General features: G+C 48.5%; 1 long non-coding RNA gene across 3 annotated transcripts; it reads right to left on the reverse strand.

Annotated features, from left to right (window-relative positions):
• On the reverse strand, positions 10,051 to 21,106 carry LOC110405387. 3 transcript variants are annotated; one of them, XR_002442854.1, is made up of 5 exons: positions 21,049 to 21,106; positions 20,724 to 20,796; positions 15,596 to 15,693; positions 10,734 to 10,813; positions 10,051 to 10,468 (listed from the first exon to the last, which is right to left on the reverse strand). It is a non-coding gene; the product is annotated as an uncharacterized LOC110405387 (long non-coding RNA). The 3 variants fall into 3 exon arrangements; XR_002442856.1 differs by lacking the exon at positions 15,596 to 15,693; XR_002442855.1 differs by lacking the exons at positions 10,051 to 10,468; positions 10,734 to 10,813; positions 15,596 to 15,693 and adding an exon at positions 19,035 to 19,827.

Below are 24,466 nucleotides of genomic sequence, written 5' to 3' on the forward strand. Positions count from 1 at the left end.
GCAGTCTTTGCCAGCTGTTGGCAGCTCATTTCTGTAGATGCCATGGAGAGGTTTCTTGCTAGCTGTATCAGTCTCCCATTCTCAAACCAGTGCTTGTGTAGAGACATGGCCAAAGAATAGCTCCTGATTTTTCAGCTACAATGCCCTGAAAGGAGGTTGTGGTGAGGTGGGGGTTGGCCTCTACGCCCGGGTAGCAGCAATAGGATGAGAGGAAATGGATTCAAGTTGCTCCAGAGAAGGTTCAGGTTGGATATTAGGAAACATTTCTTCTCAGAAAGAATGGCGAGGCATCAGCATGGGCTGCCCAGGGAGGTGGTGGGGTCACCGTCCCTGGAGGTGTTCAAGAAATGTGGAGCTGTGGCCTCTAGGGACATGGTCAGTGGGCATGGTGGGGATGGGCCAGTGGTTGGACCAGAGGATCTTAGTGGTCTTTTACAACCTTACTGATTCTATGATTCTATAAACGCTTTTCCCGATACATCTGCTAGCGCAATCCCTCTGGTTCACCTCCCTGGTGGCATCAGGCTGCATTTTGGGTGCCCACCCACCTGCTCAGCCTGCAGGTACAGCTTGCCGCAAGAAGCAGGTTGCATGGGGACTTCAAGCCGTGGCTGGCAGGTCTCACTGGAAGGACTCCAGGCCAAAAGCTGCTCCTGGCTGATTTTTTTTCTCCTGGCATGCCTCTGCTTTCAGCAGTGTCAACAGCATAAATACCTCTGAAAACAGCAGAAGGACAAAATCTGGAATTTGATGGACTGCGTAAAATAATTCAGTTGTGGAGTGACAGTGCAGAGCCACGTGGCCGTGGAGCGTACTTCATGGGGTCTTGCCTAGACGAGAAGAGGATTAATGGCAAGGAGAGATTTTCTTTGTCTTAGTGATTTCTGGACAACTTCAGTCAATTGCAGTAAGCCCAGATAATTGCAGCGTGCGGCTCCTCCACCATCTCTCATTAACAGCAGTCATTCTAGCCACATCCAAAAACAAACAGGGTGAGGATGACCAGCTCCACTTCTGATGCTCTGTAGCAGCAGCACGTGTCTGCAGACATCCGCAGGCAAGAGGAGGGCTGGGCACGGCTGTATGCTCCAGGCGTGCACAGCACCCTCCCAGCACCAAACCATCACTCAATCCTGACCAACGTGGACACTGCAGGGAAGTCTGCAGCAAGCTCTCCTTTACCAAAAGGCACGCGTGCTTCTGCTGCTGCCAACCATAGGGCTTGTAATAAACTTTCCGACATGCGTCTTTGTCCAAAATTTCCTCCTCGCAGGCTTTTAGGTACAGAAAGGCAAGTATAAATGATTAACAGAAGTTTTAATAAATCCTGATGGGGTCTTTTAGGTTGATAGATCACTAGCGGTTGTTTATTACCATGTCTTGTAACTCACTATGACATGCTTTATAGCTACGCTCGCAGTGACGCATAAAATGTCTGCAACAAGCACCCACCACGGGCTCGGTCTTTGGAGATCGACTCGAAGGTGAAACCCAAAGTTTCAGCCCAAATTTTTGGAAATGGAAGGTATTCTGCCTGCCCGGCCATCATCCTCATGGGACACTGACCCTCAGTGCAGCCCCTCTGGCACTGCTCCTTTCTTGCATCAGGGCAAGCAAAGCATCGAGGAAGATCATCCCCACCCTCACTGAGCAGGAGAGGGTTCAGACCCCCACCACCCGCAGCCGCAGGCAGAGCACGCACACCTGGTGCTGAGCACCCTGCTGGGTTTTAGGCAGCGTTCCCTTTTTAGCGTGGCTAATGTCAGCATTTGGCAAAAATAGCAGCAGTGCCACTCCGGCTCCCAGCCCGACGTCTGGAGGATGCGACGAGCACTGTGCTCAGACCGTATCTTGCAAGATAAAGGGAATTGTACGCCGGGACTAAGACATGAATTTAACTTCTCTTTTTTATACCATGGCTCCAGCAAGCAACTGCAGCTAAAAAGCAACCGAGGCAATTAATTACCGATGTCTGTCGCCTGGTGCAGGACCAGAACAGGAGGAAAACAAGGCAGGGAGCACTGCATTCCTCGCAGATAGGGAAAAATGGGCTGATGCGTGCTTCTGCTGACACACTCCAGCATCAGGGAGTCTTTGCTCACATGGGCTGAAGAGACAGCCATGCTTGGCTAGACAAGAAAAGGAAGGAAGCCACACAAAGGCTCTGCAGGATGCTCGCCTCTCCAGAGACCCAGGCTCTCTGGGTACCAATGGTGGTGCTTACCAGGGACCGGGGCTGTGTGCCAGGAGCATCCCTGCCCCACTAGGCTCTGCTGTCTCTGCTATGGGTCACAGCAACCATGCCTCTCTGGCCAAGGATATGGTCACAGCCACCTCTGGGCAGTGCTGCTGGCTGGGGAGGGATGGGGAAATGACAACTGCAACCCGTAAACCACAGAGCCAAAGGCTCCCGATGCCATGGGGAAGGTGCTGGTTTTTCATTTTGCAAATCTGTTTCATAATCTTTGCAGGTTTTTTCTGTTAAAGCTTACAGGAAGCCCACAGTAGTATTAATTTTGTACATTTTTATGGCTATAAACATGATTTCTGGGGAGCTGGCAGTATGAGCCATCCGTTTCCTTAACCAGCAGCAGCACACCTCTCACAGGCAGGCTGCTAATGTGGCAGGAGTTAAAGCAGGCAATTTGCTTGAGAAAAAGAAATATATAAATAAGCAGAAAGCGAAAGCAGCTGAAAACTCCCAGCATCCTGTTTGTAAATGAAGCACTGTTAGGTGGTGGAAGCCAATGCTACAAGGATAGTTTGGAAGTGCAGGGAGCTCAGCCTGGTGCCTGGAAGGCTGCTGGGCTGGCGGAAGATGGGAGTTAAAACAAAATATGATAAAATTAAAAAGAAATTAAGGAATGATTAAAAATCACACAATGCTGCCCATAGTAACTCTGGCTGCCAGATACCCACCAGCTGTTCCTCAATGGTTTCTGGGCCATCCACCCTCTCCAGATGGATGTGAACTGGAGAAGTTAGATGCTCGCAGCATCCACCGGTGTCACACCTATAGAATCATTTTCCCCACGTTTATTCACTGCATCAACTTCAGAACAGAAAGTCTTGCCTCGTTTTTTAATAATAGCAGTTTTGTATGCATTTGACTATTTCTGCCCTGTATGAGCCAATATAAACTCTATCTCATTTATCAATTAGCATTTATAAAGTCCTTATCACCATGGAATCAAAACACTGTAAATGGATTAAAAAATAACCAGGCTGCCTGGGGGAGTCGGTAACTTCATCTACTCTGAATTTTGTGAAACAGTGTGATCTCATCGGGGTGACAGGGACGCACACAATTTTTAGACACTTCACAAAATTTGAGAAAGGAGTCATTGAAAAATAATTAGAGTAATTATTCCAGAATTAAGTGGCTCTTTATTCTGGACCTGAACGTTCATTGCAGGGAGCTATTCCGGAAGAGCTATTCTGGAATACTTCATTCTACTTACTAGCTTACGCTAAATTATTTTAACAGCCTCACCTACACATCAGTTCACAGTTGTGGGGCCATTCATATCAATGCAAAGTGTCTGCAAGGCAATGCCAACGCAGGGCGCTGATGTTTCCAGCCATTTTGAAGTGGAGTAACTGATTGCAGCAAAACGAAGGTAATGGTCCTGCTGTCATCAGAGGAGCAGAAGAAGTCCCTGGGTGCTAAGCGACTTCGCATTAAGGAAAGCCATTTGCTCCAAAGCTGACCAACCATGAGATGCATCGTTGTCTCAGTGGTGTGAAGATGAAACGAGCAGCAGAAAGCCTCACTGCCAGGATTCAAAGTGGAACAGGTAAGGTTTGCCTCAGCCCAAGTTTTTAAGATTTTAGGGTTACAACTCAATATTTGAAAAGCTGGACTATTTTGTTGGCTTTCTCATCTTCTCATCACTTCTCCCTGCTGTGAAGCTCCTGGAACACTGAGCCCATCAGTTCAGCAGGTCCTCACTGGATCTCCCCCTCTCATCCATAACTTCAAGTTTTGCTACTGCTCGTGGTCAAGCAGTGACCAAGGACCGTGCAGCTGAACCCTGGTGCTGGAGAATTATAGAAGCATGAAGTTTGGAAGAGACCACTGAATCATCCAGTCCAACCATCCCCACCATGTCCCTCAGTGTCACATCTCCACCATTCTTGAACACCTCCGGGGATACTGACCCCACCACCTCCCTGGGCAGCCTGTGCCAATGCATCACCATTCTTGCTGAGAAAAAACTTTTCCTCATATCCAACCACCAACAATGGGGCGCTTGTTCTTTGTGCTAACAAAGTTCCACACAATGTCACCTCAAACTGTCAAGAGAAGAAAAAGCATAATGAGAATATATACAGGATGCATTGTTATTCAAAGGATGTGCTAAAATAAGAATATTCATGAGAAATCATTTGTTTATCCAAGTAGCCTTGAGCATTCATCAGTGAAGGAACCAACTTGTAGTAGCCATGAGTCAATATTTGCCCAGTATTAGTAGAGCAGAAGCGGTCATTTTGGGCATCAAAAAAGTCATCACGCTTTGAATTCAGAGAAATCTGTGCAGTTCCCTGCTGCGGTGGAAAACAAAACAAAAAGCCCCAATCTTTGTAAATACTGAATGTCACACCAAGGACAGAGGGCCCAGGAGCTAAGAGGCTATTCTCGTTGTGTTTACACACTGAGCATTTTCATGCTAAATTGGCTTTGGGATGCAGGTGCCAGATGAAAATCACCATGGCCATGTGATGCTGATTGCTTGTACAGAGCAGAAGCACACTGCTGGTTGGAACTCGGGCTGAAGAGGTGGATGGGTTTAGTCCATGCTGGGCCAGGTGCTCTGCCCACATCCACGTGCTCACTGAGCTCTGTTATCCCACCAACCTCCCCCTACCACCTTGCTCTCATCCGCTGAGCACACCACACCTGATACCTCCATCCCCTGCTGATGGGATCTGGGCATCCTATGGGCTTTCTCAGATGTTTTTGGTTTTTTTTTGCCTCTTTGTGGATCTTTATGCTCAATCTTGCACCAGATCTCTGTACGCAACCACTTTACGGCAGCTGCTCGCCCTGGGAACAGCACTCTGTCACCAGAGCCCATCACATGCTACACACAGCAGCAGAGCCAGGCTTCCTCTGAGCAGTTTTTCTTGCCTAAAAAGCATTGGCAGCTCTGTGCAGAGCCACACAGCTGAGGAGATGGGCACACATCACCACCCAGAGAGCTATTTCACCATGGCAAGGGCAGGGAGAGGAGCACAGAGTGATGAGCAGGTCTTATGCAAACAGCTGTAAAGGGGCTGCACTGCAGCTGCCGTGCACCAGAGCCAGGTGGTGAGAGCACAGAAGGGCACCAGGAAATAGCTGCGAGTGCTGCAAAACTCCATGCCCTGCTGGGAAGCTTCTCCAGCTGCCAACACTGCTGCTCTGCCTATATCCATACCTCCTTGCTCCGTGCACCAAGCCCATGCTGTCACCCACATGCAGCTGATGGGCACTGGGGGGACCCCAGCACCCTGCACCCCTTCTGCTGCCTCAACTCCACAGCTCCAGTTGTCTGGGTTTGCACTGCAAACCCAAGCAGGGCTTTGCCCTCCGCAAAGCTTTGCATTAGAAATCTTCACAAGGAAAGGTGCTGCAGGTCAGCGTGCAGAGCAGGAAATGCACAAAGATTTTATTGCTTCTCCCCATTACTGCACAATGACAATTTGTGCCTAGGTGGAAGATAAAACAAAGCGTTGCTAAATGTTTCAAGTTATCCTTTAAAAATAAATCTCATACAATCTCTGCTTGAAGCTCAGGTCATCCGGTTCTTCTTTGAGGTACCTTAAATCCTTCCCACTTCCCCTCCTTGCAGAGCATAAGGCAAGGAGCACCTCCCTCTGCAGGGGAAGCAGCCCTCAGGCTCCACACCATGCAGCAGCAACCCTTGGGTGCACAGCATTGCACCCACGGGTGCTCAGCGAGCACAAATGAGCCAGAGCTGCATCTGCACTGAAGGCAGAGCAGCGACATGGGGCGCACGGAGCCTTGCACTGGATGGGGAGCACACAGAGCCCCAGTACCTGCTGGGTGCTGAATCCAATCATTGTGATTTCCCAATGGGCATGAACAGGCTGCTATGCCATGCTGGGAAAAAAAAAAAAAAAAAAGAAAACACCAGGTGAGGATGTCCACATTCCTGCTTGGTGCAAAGCAGCACGTTCCTCCCCTTGCCAACCAAAAAAGCAGCAGATCCACACTTTCAGTCTCAGTTGTTTTACCACGCTGCCTTTGCCGCAGCACAAGGCAATCTGTGTCTAGCAAAAACTGCCAGCAGAAATGAAAAGCACACTGCTGCTCCTACTTCTGTGACCCCACAACGTCCACTCAAATCCCCTCCAGGAGTTGACCACGCAGCACAACACAGGGGAGCACGGCTCCTGCAGATGGGTGGAGGAAATATCAGAGCAGGCAGACCTGCTGGGTCCTGGAGCTACAGGTAATAGATAATAATACAGGTAGTTTTTCCCCTCCCATCTCACATTCCCGGGAGTTCTCTTGCTGTTTTTGAGCTCTTGCTGTGGAGCCCACATTCCAGCTCCCATTTTCTCCCTCCCCACCCCACTCAATCGAGTGCTGTCAGAGGAGGTGCGTGCATGGAAAGAGCCATCCAGATCCAGGCTGGGCGAGCTGGTTCTTGCTCCCCAGGCTGGCTACACGCTGTGCCTCCGGGCTCCAACTCACAACCAAGCACTTCTCTCTCTCCAGCTGAGCTGGAGGCTTCAATTGTCTTATCTACCACAATTATCCCAGCAGACCCTATTCATCTCCATAGCCCGCAGTTCTGGTTCATCAGGGAGCAGCGTCAGGGGCAGCCGGTGACATACAGCCTCCTCGAGGCAAAGGAGGGTTTTGAACAAAAATAGAGTAGTGCTTAAAAGAAACAATGAGAAAACCTCTCTCCCTCTGCATCATCAAGCACCAAGCCAGGAACCAGTCTCCCTGCTCTTCCTCCTGTAGAACCAGAGGATCATTAAGGTTGGAAAAGATCTTTCAGATCACCAACTCCAACCATCAACCCAGATCCAGCATGCCCACTTACCATGTCCCCAAATGTCACATCTCCACATTTCTTGAACGCTTCCAGGCACGGTGACTCCACCACCTCCCTGGGCAGCCCATTCCAATACCTCACTGCCCTTTCTGAGAATGAGTTTCCCCTGATAATCAGCCTGAACCTTCCCTGGCACAACTTGAAGCTGTGTGATAGGATGACACCAAACAACGCAGCACCGCATCCTGCACTGACCAAGGGCAACCACACCCAGCACCCTGGCACTGAGGACTGTAGAGGCTGACTCCAGGTATCCCACACTCTGCTGCAAAGCCAGGACTGCTGATGACTAAGTCAGGCTGAAGCCTTGCAATTACACAGAGAAAAGCATGCACAGACCTATCTAATTCCTCCTCAGCAGCACACTTGACACTGGAAACCACCTTGACTTTGCCAACCCGCCATCACATCTTGGGAGCTTCCTCCATTTAATGCTCAAGGACCTGTTCCTTCCAGGGTCAGTAGCTGCTCTGCTGCAGTTCCGCTCCTCAGCTCCTCAGAGCCCGTGTGCTACCATCCTAATTGCACATTGGAGAAGCTCTCTGGACTCAGCTGAAACACAGATCGGTAATATGTAACATTACACTTAGTTTCTGTTCATTTTCACACTCACAGGATCTGTAAAAACTAAAATGAGGCGTCATCTTCAAAGTGTCATCCAGCCCAGCAACAACAAATTAAAACAAAAAGGTAAAATTTTAAATCAAAACCTGTGAATTGCCTCAAACAATCTCATTCAGATTTTTATTCATGTTCCAGGGCGCATCTCCCACAGTAAATTAATAAGAGATAAGCTTGCAATATTTTTGATGGGTTGATACAGCAGCATTTTTTCATCTCAATTAGGAAGAATAGAGCAATTGTATTCCTGAGCTTTGGCTGGAAAGGAAGCATGTTATCTCCTCAGGGGGAGGATCTTCCTGCCCTCCCATCTCTAGGATCTCCTGCCAGGTTAGCCCTTAAGCAAAGGGATTGCTGGAGGAAGTCACTGGCACTGGGGAAAGGGTTTATTAATGTTTTCTCCAAATAATGCCCTCTACTGCAGAGGTGAGATGGGATCAGACTTGTCTCAGCAATATTCTTCTTCCTTTCCCAGCTTGCTGAGTTTCCCCTGTACAGACCTGCTCCAGGCCAAGGAAGGTGGAGGACAACACTGTGCCTCCACTCCACATTAACTACTGAAACAAGAAGGGATTCCTCACCTACATGAATGAGCGCTGCTGCTCACCCAGGGCAATTTTTGGCATCCGAATGTCACAGGACTACTCATACAGTGCCTTCAAGGGAAAAGAAAAGTCAAAGAAATAAGCTTTTCCTAAAAATTCTCAATCCTTATCTTATGACTCATCTTGATCCTCATGTCCTTCTCCCTGAAGCCAAATGCCAGCTCAGCATCTAGGCTGGATGTGAGGAACAGTGGGGCACTGATCTGTCCCCATTCTCTCCCCAGTTATTTGGGGCAAGGAGATAGAAACACTGCGAGATAGTGGGATCGCGGGGAGGAATCTGAAAAAGCAGGACAGCCACTGGTGTAAAGCAAAGAGGAGATCAGAGCCCCTTTGCCAAGCAAGGAAAGCTGCAGCTAGGGATGCAGGTAAGAAAGCTTCCACCTCATTTACTGTTCCTCCAAATCGTGGTTGATCTTTGCTTGCAGTGCAGCTACCACTTGTAGGACACTTTCAAGCTGGATCCTTTGAATTCCAGTAATCCCCAGCAGCATTTTCTGGAGAGAGCTCAGGTTTCTCCCAGGTCTTAGCCCAGCCAGTTTTGAGATGGTTTTGGCCATAAAAGGTGTAGCGAGACAAAAAAGCTTACAGAACTTGCAAGGTACAGAGAAAACCATGATTATCAAAAGAATCCCTCATCTAATTCATGAGGTTTAACACCTTGTAGTCGGATTTCACAAATTTAACATGACATAAAACAAACTCTCACATTTAAGCGACTGGGCTAAGTGAGTCCTAGGGTTTACATTGTACTGGTTGGCATAGAGGCTGCATGTACAGGCCCTGACCCTGCAGTAAGGTGATGGCAGTGCAGCCAAAGATCATGAAAAGTAGGATAATGAAACATTAACAACAAAATAAGGTCCAAGATGCTCAGCCTCTACCTAGCTGCACGGTCTGATGCTTCACCCCTCCCACCCATGCTGGCTGGGAAAGTGGCCTGGCCCCAGGTGAGCCCCAGTGCAATGGGAAGCTCAGCTGGGGCCATGGGATGCAGTAGAAGCCCAGCCCCATGGTTGAGTACTGAGTGGTGATGGAGCTGGGGGACAAACTTCACCCAAAGCAGAAGGAGCCTTGGCCAGTGGCACGTGAACAGACAGTGGGAAAGAGCCAGGAACTGTGGATGAGCAAGTCACAGGGACCCAAGTGTCATCACCAAAAGGGTAGGACAGAAGTTGGTAGTAATCTTATGGCAAGGCAAAGATTTAGAGCAAACCTCCCTCTTTGAACAGGATGTAGGGAAGAGAGCTTCTGCACTAACATCAGACCTGAGAAATAAGACAGGACAACCAGAAATGAAGGGGGAAGCAATGCACACAGGAAGCTGAACCTCCCACCTGACAATGCTCTGCAAGCTGACCGCTACCCCTGAGAAACATCACTGCACTGGGGCTGTGACAGCAACCTCTTTGAAAATACCAGCTCAGCTCACAAAGAAAAACCCCAGACAGATCAAGTGTTAGGAAGTACAGGGCAAGGAACAGACAAAGAACAGCATCATGAGGGATGGGGAGAGCTACTGGGTCAAGACGGACGATGGGAAAAATAAGCCTGCTCCTCCCACCCACCACTTCACCTTCAGGTGATGACCACCAGGAACAGAATCTGGTTTGCAAAGTACCTCTCTGAGCAGCTCCAGCCCATTTTCTCGTGCCTCAATAACACTGGCACGCTTCACAGGAGCGGCTCAGCAGCGCAGCTAAAGCTTTCTCGCAACATCAAAGAAATAGAACAGTAAAACCCATCAAAATTTTACTAATCAAAACTACGTGTAATTGTCAGGCAAAGGCAGATAACAGAGCTTGGGCAATCTCTGTGAACCCACAGCTTCACTCAGACTTAGCAATTAAGAATCAGCTGCTGCTGCCGGAGTAGCTGCAGAACTATGGGGTAAAGAGTCACAGCTCACCAGCACCAATTAGCTGCTAATGAACATCAGCAATCCCCCCGGAGAATGGGAACCCGAGACAAAATCCAAACCAAAATACCACCCACGCTTCGTGCCACCACCATATGCCAGAGGATGCTCCACGTCCCTCCTGCTGCACCACGTGGCCGGGCACAGGGGGTGAGAGACCTCGTCAGATTTAACCCAGCTGGGAAGGAAAGTGCTGGTTTTGAAGTGCTTCGTTCCCCAGGTCAGTCAGCTGCGCGAGGGAGGGAGCCAGCCTGTAATAATTTAAGCAGCCCTGCCATTACATGTGAAATCACAGCCTTAAAGGAAGTCAGTCAATTTAAACCCGCTCCTGAAGGGGAATAATTAAACACTCCAAAGATGTGGGAGAATTTTAAGTAGTCAGCAAGGATTTAAGACAACATATCATTCCTATCCAGAATTTAAAAAAAAAAAAGATAAAACGTAAGCAGGCAAAGCTGGCTTCTCAATGTCGACTGAAGGGAGCTACGTCAAGAGAGTCAATCAAAACAGGCTCACCTCTCCAGACTCAAAGGAGACTGCAGTTTTGAGCAAGAGCCTCTGGTTGCATGGGTGAGCTTAACAGCAGTGGCATGTACCTGAAAGATGATGAAAAGCTCTCAGGAATGGGAAAAACAGGATGACTCCAGAAGCAGGTGGAACAACACACGGGAGAGGAAAGGAGCAGAAAGCCAAGAGGCTTCTGAAGGGATCACTGTAGGGGTGGTGTGTTGTGTTTAGTGATGGTCTTGTAGGCACAGGAGCAAAGCAGGACCTTGCCCTATGGGAACAGGCTGCAGGTGCAGCACAGAGCACACTGCAGGGAAGAGGCCAGTGGGAAAGCAGTGTACACAAATGCAAAGTCTGAGATAACTCAAGACAACTGGTTCCAGCAGACAAAGCAATCTTCAGATCCATCCTGGGCTCCTCAATGCAGAAAACAACAAGCATGCAAAGCACCAAGCTCGCTTCTTTCCTAAATTTATCAGGATAATGTGGAAAATAAATTCAAGCCCTAGTGGTTCCACTATTACCCATTTGCCTGGCATCTCTCAAGTACCCCATCTTCCAATAATTTTGCCATTATCCACTCCTGAGAGAACTAATCAGCTTGACTTCACCACGCAACCTGAGGAAAGCTCGCACACGTGGAGCAGAGGCATGTTTGCAGGCAGAGGCAATGAGCCACCATCCCCAGCAAAAATGAGAGAGAAATAGTCAGCACCTTTCAGAGTGTTTCAAATGATACCTGCATGCAATATGGATTACAGAAAGGCACCTCTGTGAGCATTATTCAGTGGAAATAGTTCAATCTTAATATTACTGTGAAGTATAGATCTAAGACTCCAAAGATAACTAAACTTATCTTAGCACTTCAAGGCAAGGCACTGAACGCACTGATGTGAAAGAGGAAATTACAAAACAAGAAAACATGCATACTTATGCCATAGCTTTTCTTAGTAATTAATATATTTTAGCATCTCAGTCCTGTCTGAAACAGCAAATAACGTGCTGGGCTTCAGGAGAACTGAAATGGTTGCACGGGGTGACCAGAAAGCAGCTCACCATGGGCTGAGCATTACACCCCAAACAGGTGCTGACCTAGATAGAAACGAGGGAATGGCTGGAAATATCAAAGGTTTTGTGGTTGGGGAACTTTTGCTCTTTCTGAATCGCTTCAAGTACAACAGAACTGTTAAAATCAGTGAACAGGTGAGAACTCTTGGAAAAGGCACGAAGGAAAGAAATAATGCCAGTTACGCACATTGCTGCAGAGAATAGAAAAAGATCCTGCAGGAGGGTGAGGGAATGAGTGTGAATTCTTAAGTCAAGGATGTTTCCTACGACGGGGTGGAAGCAATCTATTACAAGATCAGACACACAAAAGCAGCCCGTTCTTGTTGGTAGGAGATGAACACCTAGCAAAAGCTGAAGAGAATATCTCTGGGCATCAATTCTTTCTGAATGGCTTTAGAAGGAACATTAATATGAAGTGATAAAAAAAACACAACAGCCTTTTTAAAAAAAGAAGTCTATGGATGCAGTCCAAGACCTGTGAACATTTACAGATTCCCCAAGAGCTTTGAAGCTCTGTCAGATGGCAACATCTTGACCTCAGTCATCTGAAGCTCACACTCAAAGGTAGGCAAACCAGAGGCAATTACAACAGTCAATGGGGCTGTGACATGACTGGTAGTGAGTATTTGAATCTCAGGGTTCAGCCATCGAATCTGGCCACAGCTCAGCTCAGCCTGTGAGCCCACAAGGAGTGGACATGCTTAGGAGAGGGCTACAGGAACCTCTTCGTGCCTCCTGCACCTCCCACTGCACTGCAGGAATTGCCCATGGGAAGGGCAAGGCTTCATGGAGTCCTTCATCCACAGAGCCATCTCACTGAGCCCTACTGCTGATCTGAGGCTTACCCACCAGGAGCTTCCTCCATTTGCAGCAGCCAGCATGTTGCAAATAGCTTGGCAAGGTCATAATTAGACAACACAGCAAACCCCACATTGGGGCTCCTAATGCTGGGGAATAGCACCCAGCACTGCAACGCAGCCGTGAACCGATCCGACAGGAGCTCGCTCTACCAGGACAAATTAATTCATGAGCTTTTGGTGGTTTTACACAGAAGGACTGACAGGTGAGTGGTAGGACCAGACCTTTGTCTGTGGCACTCCATAATGAACACTGATGCCATAAAGCCAGCACTGGACTTGAGACTTATGCTACGTTTTCTGCTTCGAATTTGCTCAGAGCTGTTCCAGCAATAGGGATTTGGAGTCTTGTTGATAAGAGGAGACAACCTATTGAAGATTGACTTTAACCCAGTGCTAGCACAAGGCACAACCTCTGGGCAAGCCCAGCACACCTGGCAAACATATTGCAGCACACAGGGTTCACCAGTTCCTTAGGGGACTGCTCCTTCTCTAAAGGAACCATAACTGGCAGCCTGGAGTGCCTCATTTCTGCAAGCACTGGGGCTCAAAGAAGATAAGTATTGCTGGCACTGTCTGTGGTTGCGATTACCATGGACTCCAGTCCAATTTTTGTTACTGTCTCCCACTCCGGCACAATCCAAATGCCTGTGGAAGGGGGTTAATTTCTTAATTTAAGAATCATTAGTGAGAGAAATTGCACTATGCAGCTGTCTCAAGTCCTTACTAAAATGTCTCTACCAGCTGAGGATTTTTGATTCAAGTTGACCAGCTTTGTTCTCATGCATTTGACACCAACAGCAATAGTCATTTTGGGTCAATTAAATGTTTTCTTCTTTGTTTATCACCATAATATATCTGGCAGCACTACTCCATCTGAATAGGCGGACACAGCATCCATAATGCATGTGAACATGGAAATCACAAACAAGTGGATAAATACCAAAATGCCTCACTTTCTCATCTGAATTCTTTATCTCCCCACTTATTTGCTCACCCATTCAAGGGCCTTGTAGCAGCAGAAGGCACAAGGTTTGTCTTTGTGTAATGATTTCAAATACAGTTTTTAATTGCTTCCTTGCGCTTCTGAGAAGCCAGCTCTGTCAGCACAAAATTATTAGGTGTGATTATACAGCAAAACCAAATGCTGCTGCTGCATGCGCTAGCGTGCCCATCCTTGCTCCACCAACCTGGCACAGAATAGGAGCAGCAAAGATGCAGGAATGTGGACTTCAGCTTCTGCTAGAAAGCAGCACTCCTAAGTGCAGTTCCTCAGGAGCTTTTACTTTGCTTGTTAGCAGGAGCTAATACCCATGTTAATGCTATTGTTACTGTGCCCTAGAGCCAGCACGGTTACAGCAGCAGACACTGCAATCACTCCTTCATTTGGTTGTGTAGGCATGTCTGCTGTTTCAGTTAATAACCTCAGACTTGGCCTTAATTCAACGTAGCCAGGTTGATCAAGCTTTTGACGCTGTCTCCCTCAGCATTCTCATTTGGAAGCTGGGGAAGTACGAGCTGGATGAAAGGACTATTAGATGGCTTGAAAATTGGCTGGGCTGCTAGGCTCAAAGTGTGGTAATCAATGGCTCAACATCTGGTTGGCAGCCAGTAATAAGCAGAGTGCCTCAGGGGTCAATACTGGGGCTGATATTGTTCAATATCTTCATCAGCTACCTGGGTGATGAGACAGAGTGCACCCTCAGCAAATCTGTGGACAGTACTAAATTAGAGAGGATGACTGACATAGCAAACAGTAGAGCTCCCATCCAGAGGGATCTTGAAGAACCTGGGGATGGGGCCAACAAATTCCCCAGCATACAATGTGAAGAGTGAAATTGCACACATGGGTCACCATCACACCTGGCATCGGTGCAGGCTGGGAACCGAGGGGCTGCCAACCTGCAGAGCACTCACTGTGAATAATGCATGCTGCGCTGGGATGGATGTGGCCAGAAGACCACGAGAAGTCACCATGCCCTCTGCCCAGCACCAGGGAGGTCGCACCTGAGTGCCACCTCCAGCTTTGGGTCCCCACTTGAAGAGCAACAGATGACAACCGGGCAGAGAGCAGCAGAAGCTACTGAGGTGGTTGGAGCCCATTGCTTACAAACCATAGAGGAAGGCTGGGGGAAATGGGCCATCCAAGTCTGGAGTAGGGTAGACTCAGGGTGAGTTAAATCAGCCTTTACCCACCCAAAGGGCAGGCAGGAAGGTGGAGGCACTTCTTGGTGGCTCCAGGGGTTACAACAGCCGTACATAGCAGGAGGTTTGAGCACAGACCCCTTTCTGCTGCTCCTCCATAGCTATTCAGTCAGGCTACCTTCATTTGTTTTCCATAAAGGCTGCATATACTCAAATGTTGAGAGAAAAATAACAATCCAGTTCAGAGTTATCCCAGAGCCCTATGGTCCCCTGCCTTAACATAAGGCCTGGCTACAGTAGAGGGGTAGACATTTTAGAAAGACATTAATTTTGAGTTAGAGGCAAACGAACCTCCCAAGCCAGGCTACCCTTCTGATTTACTGTGCTAAAGACACAGATCTTACTTCTAGACTTTGTTAGCTCCTCATCCAGCCAGAGAAATACAGTGTCATTTGATTCCGTGAATAAAGATTTCTTCCACTATTAGCCTGGGGAGATAATCAAGAACACCTATCAGCTTCCTAATCTCATTATAAAACTTTCTTCGAGTATCAACAGCATTTTGTCACAAATCATACGCCTGTAGATACCCCCAGCTTTTACCACCCGCTGGCATTTTAAGGTAATTTAACAAAGGAAAGACAAGCCTTGGAACTCGGAGGAGATTAAATGCAAGTTATTGCTTACAAAACCTTATTTTACCATTTCCTCGGACTTCCGCAGAGCTTGAGAACTTAACTGAAATGCAATGCCCCTCCCTAATGATCATAGTGTAGGCTAATTGGCCATCAGTGCCCCCACCTTTCTCCTCCGTGTCTTCAACTCCCCAGCCCCGCTCCTTCATTCTCACGGCTAAGAGTGATTTGTTACGCTGGGATCAGAAAGACAGATTGTCTTCCCTATACAGGCAGAAAGAAAACACAATTAGAAGAAAAAATCATGCATTAAACACTCTCCTTGAGGGGTTTCGTGGCAAGAGCAGAGCCACCCACCCCATAGCTTTGCAATAGGTGAGCAGGTGTACTGCTGCAGGTGCCCAAGGGATTGCTCCTGCTAAGCCTGAGCACTTTCTGAAATCCCCCATTACAGCTACTCTTTGCAGTAATGTTTTGACCTCTGGGAATAAATACTGCAAATTAGTGTTCTAACTTTGCATCTTTCTACAAATTAATTCTGTCGAGGCAGTAGATGATATTCCAGCAATAACCTACCTCTCCCACTCTCTCTTCCACAATAATTCGCTGACAAGATCTCCTGATGTGCTTTTAAATGGGAGAGATCAAATTATATGTTTGCATGTAATCATTTAAAAAATAATAATATCTTCAAAAATCCACAGCATTGTTACAGAACAATGGATTTAATTATTGGGAAATGAGCTATTTGCAAGCAATTTCACTCACTGCCTGCGCTGATCCTGGGTCTGGGAAGCTCTGAAGGATAAGAAAATTGAAGCAGCTCTTTGAGGGTAATTTGAGTCTCTGCATGTGAAAAAGTGAATGGGAAAGGTTATTTCTTTACAGTGCACAACGAGGAGCCTACCACCGTGGATCACGCCCTAGCTCCATTTCCATCCACACACTGTAGGACTGAGCAAATATCTCAGCAGGACAGAGCTCAGTCTCCCAGTTTAAGAGCTGGGTTGCAACACCATGGAAGACCCTATGCAAGGGAGAGTGTTCTTGTGCCCTGCCTGTCCCATCCTCCCCAAGGGCAGGTGCACAGCTGAAGCCCTTTTGCCCCCTCCTGCTCCAGAAATAGGGTGGTGATTGTGACCTGCTGCCCAGAAGGGCACCTCTGCAGCAACTGGTGCTTTGTACTGCTCCTCCTGCTGCCTCCTCCCAAATGCATGCATGCTTCATCTCATCCTTAAAGCTTAAGCAATACCTCTAAAATAAACTGCTGCTGGGCTTTTTCACACCAAGACAGTAACATCAGGTCTGTCCAAGCTCTTCCCTGCCTGCTCCTCCTGGGCACTGGCACACAGCTTCTGCAAGTGCATGCTCCCAGCTGTGAAAATCAATCCCACAAAGCTAGGTCCACTGCTTCCCTCACTCAGAAGTCCTCCCTGAATGCCCTCGCAGTCTTCCCATCAACAGTAATCACATAGAAAGACATCTCCCTGTCTTTTGCCTCCTCCATTTTTTGCCCGAGTCCATGCTGACTTTTTGTATTATCTGCACTACATTCTGAATTCTTTATGCCAATGCTCAGGAGAACAGCACTAAGCTTGGGGCTAGATGCAATGCACCTCATTGGCAGCTCTCAGCTGCTCCAGAGCTGCCTTTGGATCATCTCCATCACAGCAGGACGCTGGACCACATCAAATCTAATTACAGCTTTGACTGCTGCTTTCTCAGTCTGCACTGCACTGCACTTGGACTCACTTTGCCAGCACAGTGACTTGGGATTTCTGGATCCTTCCCACTCGGCCATACCCATGGAGGAGCCACCTCTGCCCTCATGCTGTTGGAAGAGCACCCAAGGGAAGGGGACCCTTGCCGTGGCACCACGCAAAAAATCTCACCTTCCACAGGTAGCGTCAACCTTCTGGTCATAATCCCCACCTAAGTACCCTCCAGCTATAGCCTTTCTGCCGTAAATTGGGATAGTAATGTACTGTAATCACATAATTCTGTCAGGAAAAGTAAACAAGAATGGCTGAGTGATTTCCAAACAACACACTAATGGCCAAAGTAGAAAATCTCCTGCTTCACTTCTCCCCGAATCTTCCTTAAACCAGCCTATCGCTGTTCATACTTATCGTGGGTTTCTTCCTCATTTTTAGGTTTATTTACCCAGAGCTAATGAATAACGCCGAGCATATGCTATAAACCACCATTAAGATGAAATTTGGAGAAAAGAAAATTACTTTGGTATGATAGCTGAGAGGATGTATAACTAGTAAATGCCCAATGCAGATATTTGAAGGCTTCTTAGGAGAGGTCCCTTGAGATTTCTCGGTCAAATAAAGCAAAGCATTCTGTAAGAATTCTCTTTTCGAAGTCATACTCATTTCTGTAACAGTTTGATGCAGATGCTGTTTAGGAAAAAGAGTCTACTATGGACTTTTTCACATTCAAGCCTTTGTGTCTCATTTTTACTGATTACCACAGCTGTTTGAAGCAGCAAGGTAAGCAGTAGCAGCAGATGATGCTATGTGCACTGATTTTAGTGTGGCTTTTCTCAATCTTTCAATAGGCCCTTGCAAGCAAATGTGCACACATGAATAATATTCAGGAAGAGTGGAGTACAACACCAGCACAAAGCCTGCTGGAAAGCCGAGTTTGCAGAGGAGCTGTAGATGACTCATTGTCAGAGAGGAAAGACGTGAAGGAGGCTTCTCCAAAGCACATCTCTGCCCAGTATTATTCAGTTGGATGGGTTCCATTTTCTGTTGGTGACCCAGATGTTTCCATGCAGAGGATGCTAGTTAAAGCGGCTGGTAAAGAAGCTAGGAGAGGCTGCATGCAAGTGGGAAGACCGTATTAGAGCTCGGAATAAGCCCAAAAAGGATTTTTTCAATAAAGAAAATGATGCTATCCAATGGCATATGTGAAAGTCCCTCCACTACGCTTGCAAGCACCGTTGCAAGTATTAGGATACAGCAGCTCCTAAACAGATTGTGAATAACAAGAGTCAGAACAGATCTGGAGCCCATTTCAGCAAACATCTGCTGACTTTCAGCAGCCCTTGAGAACCTGGTGGCCATAAAAGGAACAGACAGGGAAAGCCAATCAGTTCGAGACAGTTCCCAGGTTCGGCAGCTATTGGGATGGTCAGCGGAAGCATTCAAACCCAGAACTGGGCAGTGAAAGAACACGGGAGACCACTGAGACACAGGGGTTCAGCATGGCAAGGAAGAGCTGGAGCTACAGGGCAATGCACATTAACTTGAGGTTCAAAGGTGAGTCGGCCATAGCCCTCGGAAAGCACCATGAGGAGCTGCAGCACGGGTTGCAGAGCACAGCACTGGGTTGAGCACTGCCCTGAGAAATCAATCATCCTGGCAGGTACGCAGGAGGGCACAGCTTCCAGAGGACACCTGAGTACATCTAAGGCAGAGATCAGCCTTATGTGCATGTAACATTTTGCTAGAAGACCTGAAGGGATCCCAGGCAGCTCCCTCACCTCTCTTCAGAAGAACACAGTTCTGCACCCTGGTGCAGCATAATGAGGCACACACAGGCTTCCATGATCAAGCCAGAAGTGCTTATTGCTTCCAGGTGCTGAGGTCTGAGCTGTCCTTCCCTGGCCACTCAGCCAGTTCTGCTTTTCAGAGAATTTTCTCATGCTCTTTGCTTATTGCAGCTAGAGTCAAGCCTAATGGACAGAGCTATTGACAGTAACCCCCTGTTTACATAGATGCCAGAAAGCCCAAATCCAAACATCTCCATAGTCCCATTTGCTTTATGTCCAGCTATGATGACTGTAGCACCAGCTGCTTGTGTTTCAAGTTTTATTTCTGCCAGCAGTGCTTCCCTTCCTTTTTCCTCGAGCCATACCATAAAAAGCTCTAGCTTCATTTTCTCCCTTTCATCCCTGCATTAGCTCTGTAAACAGATTCCTTGCTTCCTACTCAAGCAAAGACTTTGGAAACCTTCACTGCCTGGGCCCAGCATTTTGTTTCCTCTGGTTGCATTTACTCTTTTGTACGTTCATTAGTGACACCCTGCTCTGTTCTGTGATCCTGCATTTCTTTCTTCTTTCCTAGCAGGGTCCTAAACTTAACAGCAAGGGAGTTTGCTCAGAAGGCTTATGCAGGGTGAGCAGCAGACTTGTGAAAAGCATCCTGCTTGAGAGGTGCTTGTGCCTGGAGAGGCATTCAGGAGTGCATAGCTGGCTCCTCAGACAGCACTGAATGGCAAGATGATTTTTTTTATTATTTTTTTCCCCCCCACTGTCAGTGTTAGCCAACTTCATGCTCTCCAAGAGCCACTGTCGTAGCTTGTGCTCCATGAACCATCTCAGCTCTGGTCCTGTGTGTTCAGCATTTCCAAGCACCTGGGCACAAGTTGCCACTTTTCCTGCCCCTACAAAAAGGGGCTGAATGAATGGATTGCAGTCAGCTGGTGGGAGATTCCCTATTCTTGTGTCACAGTCCTTCCAATACATGGGGGCCATGCAGGCGTGAACACAGCAGCACACCCTTAGTGGAACAACACTGCTCTAGTAATTGCAGCCCAATAGATGAATATAACCACAGCATAACAGGAGCAGCCAAAATACCTTTGACATCTTGTTTTCTAAAGTCAGGTCAGAGATCCAGACCTTTGTGCTCCCGAGGTCAATACTGTCTAACAGCAATGTCCTTCATATTCAGATAGGTACAAGATCACTCTTTTTGGTACTCCTAGCAGCAGTCCTATAAAAGGGTTTCATACCCTCTGTAGAAAGGCCAAGAAGACACCTCACCCACTAATTTACTACATGCTCTGCTCTCCAGAGTAGCTTTGCACTGCAAATGCTCTCGTACCATAACATGCCTCTAAGCCTGCTGTGAGGTTTCTCCTCCCTATAATCAGGTGGTCTTTTAAAAGGGATCCTGGCACCCACCTCTCAGTGCTATTACTCACCCCCACACCCCCTGCTCCCTCCTCCTCCTTACAGCTGCTGGCCAGCCACCTACTCTACCTTTACCACATCAGTGAGGTCCAAAGGCCAATAACACTTCTACAAGGACTGAGCTCCTCTTCCCCTTTATGCTGCTCCCAGCCCAGGGTCATCCCTGCCAGCCCAAAATCTGACCTCTCACCATCCCCCAGCCTACCAGTTCTCCCCATCTCCAGGATGCTCATCCAGCACCCTGAAGCCATCTGCACTTCCATAGCCACCCAGCATTCTTACTACAGTTGCAGCCACACAACTCATCATTCAAGCCCCCTCCCAAATCCCTGCATCAGAAGACACCCACTTTCTTTCTTCTTACCTTGTCTGGCAGCAACATCCTCTCAGTCCAGCAGGAAAGTACCCATACAAGCACATAGCATCTTGCAGTGGATCTATAAGCCAACATTTACAACTCTACTGGCTGCGCTGCCATCTTCTGCCACCCAAGCCCTTCAGCATACATACTGCTGGGAAAGGTCCCTGCACTAAGCATAGAGATATCAAGGAGCTCCAGCTTTCCCCCATTCCTCCAAGCAGCATCTGAAGTGCTTTATCCCCATCTTTTCCCCTTGGAAACTTTCCAGCCCCAAGAAGGACCACACTCTGACCTCCTCCAGCCCCAGAGACAAGGGGAAGAGACATACCTTGACCTAGAGCTACCTGGCAGCATCCCAGACCACAACAACATGCACCTTCCCAAGGTTTCAAGCCCCACCACACCACCAGTCGGCTTTTATAGAGCTCAGACAGCTGCTCATTGGCAGAACCTGGGCACTCTCAGCCTCCTGCTTCCACTCCTCACTTTCTCATCTCTCTCGTAGGCACACATGGGAGATGGGGCTGCTGTCACCTGCCCCAAGCTCCCAAAGAGTAGGAAAGCAGTAATGAAACTCCTACCTAACTTGCAAAACAAGTGGGAGTTTGTGGTGCTCTCCTTCCCTTTGAATATGCTCTGCTGGAATTTTAAACAGATTATGTAAGTGGCTCTCGTTTAATCCATCTGAACTATCCTCTTTTAATCGCATACGAGATCAAAGCTGCTGATTGTGAAATGAGCAGGGAGCAGCGAGGCTCTCCCCAAGCTGTCCTGCACTGGGTGAGGAAGGGACAGGCTGGGGGAACATGTGCACCACGCTCTTCTGCTTTGTTTTTAAGTACCCAATAGGAATAGGAGAGAGACGAGCACTGCTCTCACTTGCTTTGAAGTCAATGCAGCCCTTCAAATACGCAGAGGGATATGTCTGTGCCTGGACATGGGGGCACAGCAGCTGGCTGGAAAGCCGCTCCTCAATGAGAGAGCAGTTCTCCCTCTAAGATTTATATGGTTTACCTTTTTCATTTCTCCTCCTGAAGTCTGACATTTAAAAATGTGTAATTGTGTTTATCCCTGGCAAGCTGTGAATGGCTCCCCGGGCTGCCTGTGCCTCCTGCTCTGCTGTATAAATTACACTGACAACCCCTTATTACAAAGGGAAAAATAAGTTAATGGAAAAGCAAAGCAGAAATAGATGCATAAAAATCCCAAAGTGCCGAAGTCAGCAGAATTGCCCCCACGTGACAGTCATTGCCGGTATTTAATTAAACAGGGATCGATCGTTTGGGTGAGTGTGAGTTTGTGCCCGTGCACGCACGGGGAGGAATCGGCACATTTGTCCTGTATTTATTTATTTATTTATTTTTGATAGTAAAGTGTTATTGATATCGCACCGGCAGCGACTCGGCAGCAAGGCTGGAAATGCTGGAGCAGCCAGAGCTGGGCTGGGGACGTGGCTTTGGGGATGGAGGCTCAGGGAGATGAGCAAGGATCCACGAGGCTCAGCCATCCCCAGGTCATCCCTGCAGGATGCTGAGCTGCATATGGGCGGAAACACCGAGCCGAGGGGTAGGACCTGTGGGCTGAGCCCGAGGTGCCATGAACAAATGGGAACCACGGCAGCAAACAAAGGTGCAAGCACAACCAGCAAGTGCTGGTAATGGTGGGTGACACAGGCAGGGCTGGATCATGGAGGGACCCCAAACCGTTCAGGATGGCTATAGGAGCAGAGAGGGTTGGGAAAAGGGGAAAGCTGCCTGGCTCTGCCATCACGCAGGTGACAAGGAAACCCTGGGATCTCAGAACTTCTGGAAATGGGAGTGGGCATTTCCTGTTCCTTGTGGTTCTCTGGGGGCTCTCTTGAAGATCAGGACCCGATCGCAGGGCTCTGCTTCCCTACTTCCACCTCAGCCACTCAAAACTTAATTAACCTCTGTGACAAAATGCAACACTTGAGCAGGCTATGGGGGAGCAAAATGACCAGGCAGAGGTGGGAATGCTTGGTTGGCAATGCTCACCTCCGCCAACAGGAGCAGGAGAGGTGTTTCCCCGTGGGATGATGCCTGGGAACTGCCAGCACCGAGTGCCCCCCTCCCTCCTCTGACCCCATTGGTCCCCCAGTGAGGGTCGGGCTGTGCAGCGTTCGGTGAAGCCGTGCAGATTTGAGCGCGGGCTCCCAGCTGGATCGATCCGAACCCAGCCATCCTGGGAGCGGAGCGAGGATGTTACCAGCTGCTGGAAATTGCACACGGCTCCTTTCATTTCCACACATTTTTCTTGCCTAATTGGAGGGAGCCAAGCCGCACAGGGCCGGGGAGCCAGCCACCAGCTCTGAATCACTGCTGCAGGAGACTGCCTGGGGCACCAGTTGCACCGGTATGGTCTTAATGGGGTGAGGGACTGAAGAACCCCCTCTTCCCGTACATTTGGAGCACATGGCATAAACAAATCGCAGCTCTTTCTGTTCCCCAGCCCTTCTCTGGCCACGATGCAAGCAGAACACAGTGTTGTTCTTCCTCCCCCCTCTGCAGCAGCAAGCAGGTTTCACTCCCGTAGATGTTAACCGAGAACTCGATGCAAAGAAAATAAAACCCCAAACAAAACAAGAGGAATAATTTCTATTTTTGTTTGGTTTTATGTTCAGTCTTACAGCCCTGACATCTTCCAGATAATGACTGAAAATCCCTTCTCCCTGCAGTCTGGGCACCAATCAATACTCCACAAGCAATTTCCAGTGCTCAGCTCGCTCGTTAAAGACCTAACATTCCCTTCCCTTGAGAAGTGGGTGGCACAGTGACTCACAGAAGGCTCAGCAGGATGCCATTTCTACCTGATGCGATGCTGAAACAGGGCTTGAAATCCAAAATCAGCCAGAAAAGCTATTTTCTGAACGTCAGTGCTAGATGCTGGAGCCCTGAGGAGCCTTGCCGGGCAGGTCTCAGAGGTCCTGGCGGTGCCATCCTTCCCTGCCCATCACCAGAAGAAAGAATGGGGTCACACACAATGCAGAGCCCATCCTCATCTCTAGGCTTTGTGAAAGTGCTCATGACAAATCACTGCAACGCGTCCATCCCAAGTGGCTGCTGCTGCGCCTTTCAGCAGGACATTCCTTGCTACACATGGCCCCTGGTCACAGAGGCACATTACAGATGTCTGAGACTTCGTGGGGCTCCAGCAGCATCCATCCATCAGCCTGACAGCCCTGCCCCCAGCCCTCAGCCTGTAGCAGACACAGCGCTGTGGTTCAGGCCCTTTTGCAGGAGGAGGCACCAAGCCTCAGCTCTAGGACTCAGTGGGTTCACGGGGTTCATAAGGGACTCTTCCAGGACCTGGAGCCTGGTCCTGGCTGACTGCATGGGGAGCACACACAGCACCTGCCTTCCTGCTGTAACCAGGTTAACCTCCCTGGATGCACGGAAGCCCTGGGGGAGCTCCTCACGCTGACAAAACGCCTTTCATTTCAAGTTGCTTTGCTTAATTACTGCGGGACAAGTTTAAAGATGTGACGTGCCATGAGCCTTTGAAGTTCAGAGAGACTTGAGCAGGTGCTGTAATCCCCTTATTTTAATCCTGATGACCAAGATACGCTGGCTGCCCTCTCTCCTGGTCTAGGAGGACTCGGGCAGCTAAAAGCTGCAGTCTTTGCTTTCCTTGGGTTGGAATTCTGGATTCACAGTGGTCTGACTTCACCGTGGCTGGACCAAATACCAAGGCATTTACAGCCTTATGCTCTGAGTAAACAAGGATGG

Source organism: Numida meleagris, chromosome 12 (genome assembly GCF_002078875.1).
Source record: "Numida meleagris isolate 19003 breed g44 Domestic line chromosome 12, NumMel1.0, whole genome shotgun sequence".
Taxonomy (NCBI): Eukaryota; Metazoa; Chordata; class Aves; order Galliformes; family Numididae; genus Numida; species Numida meleagris.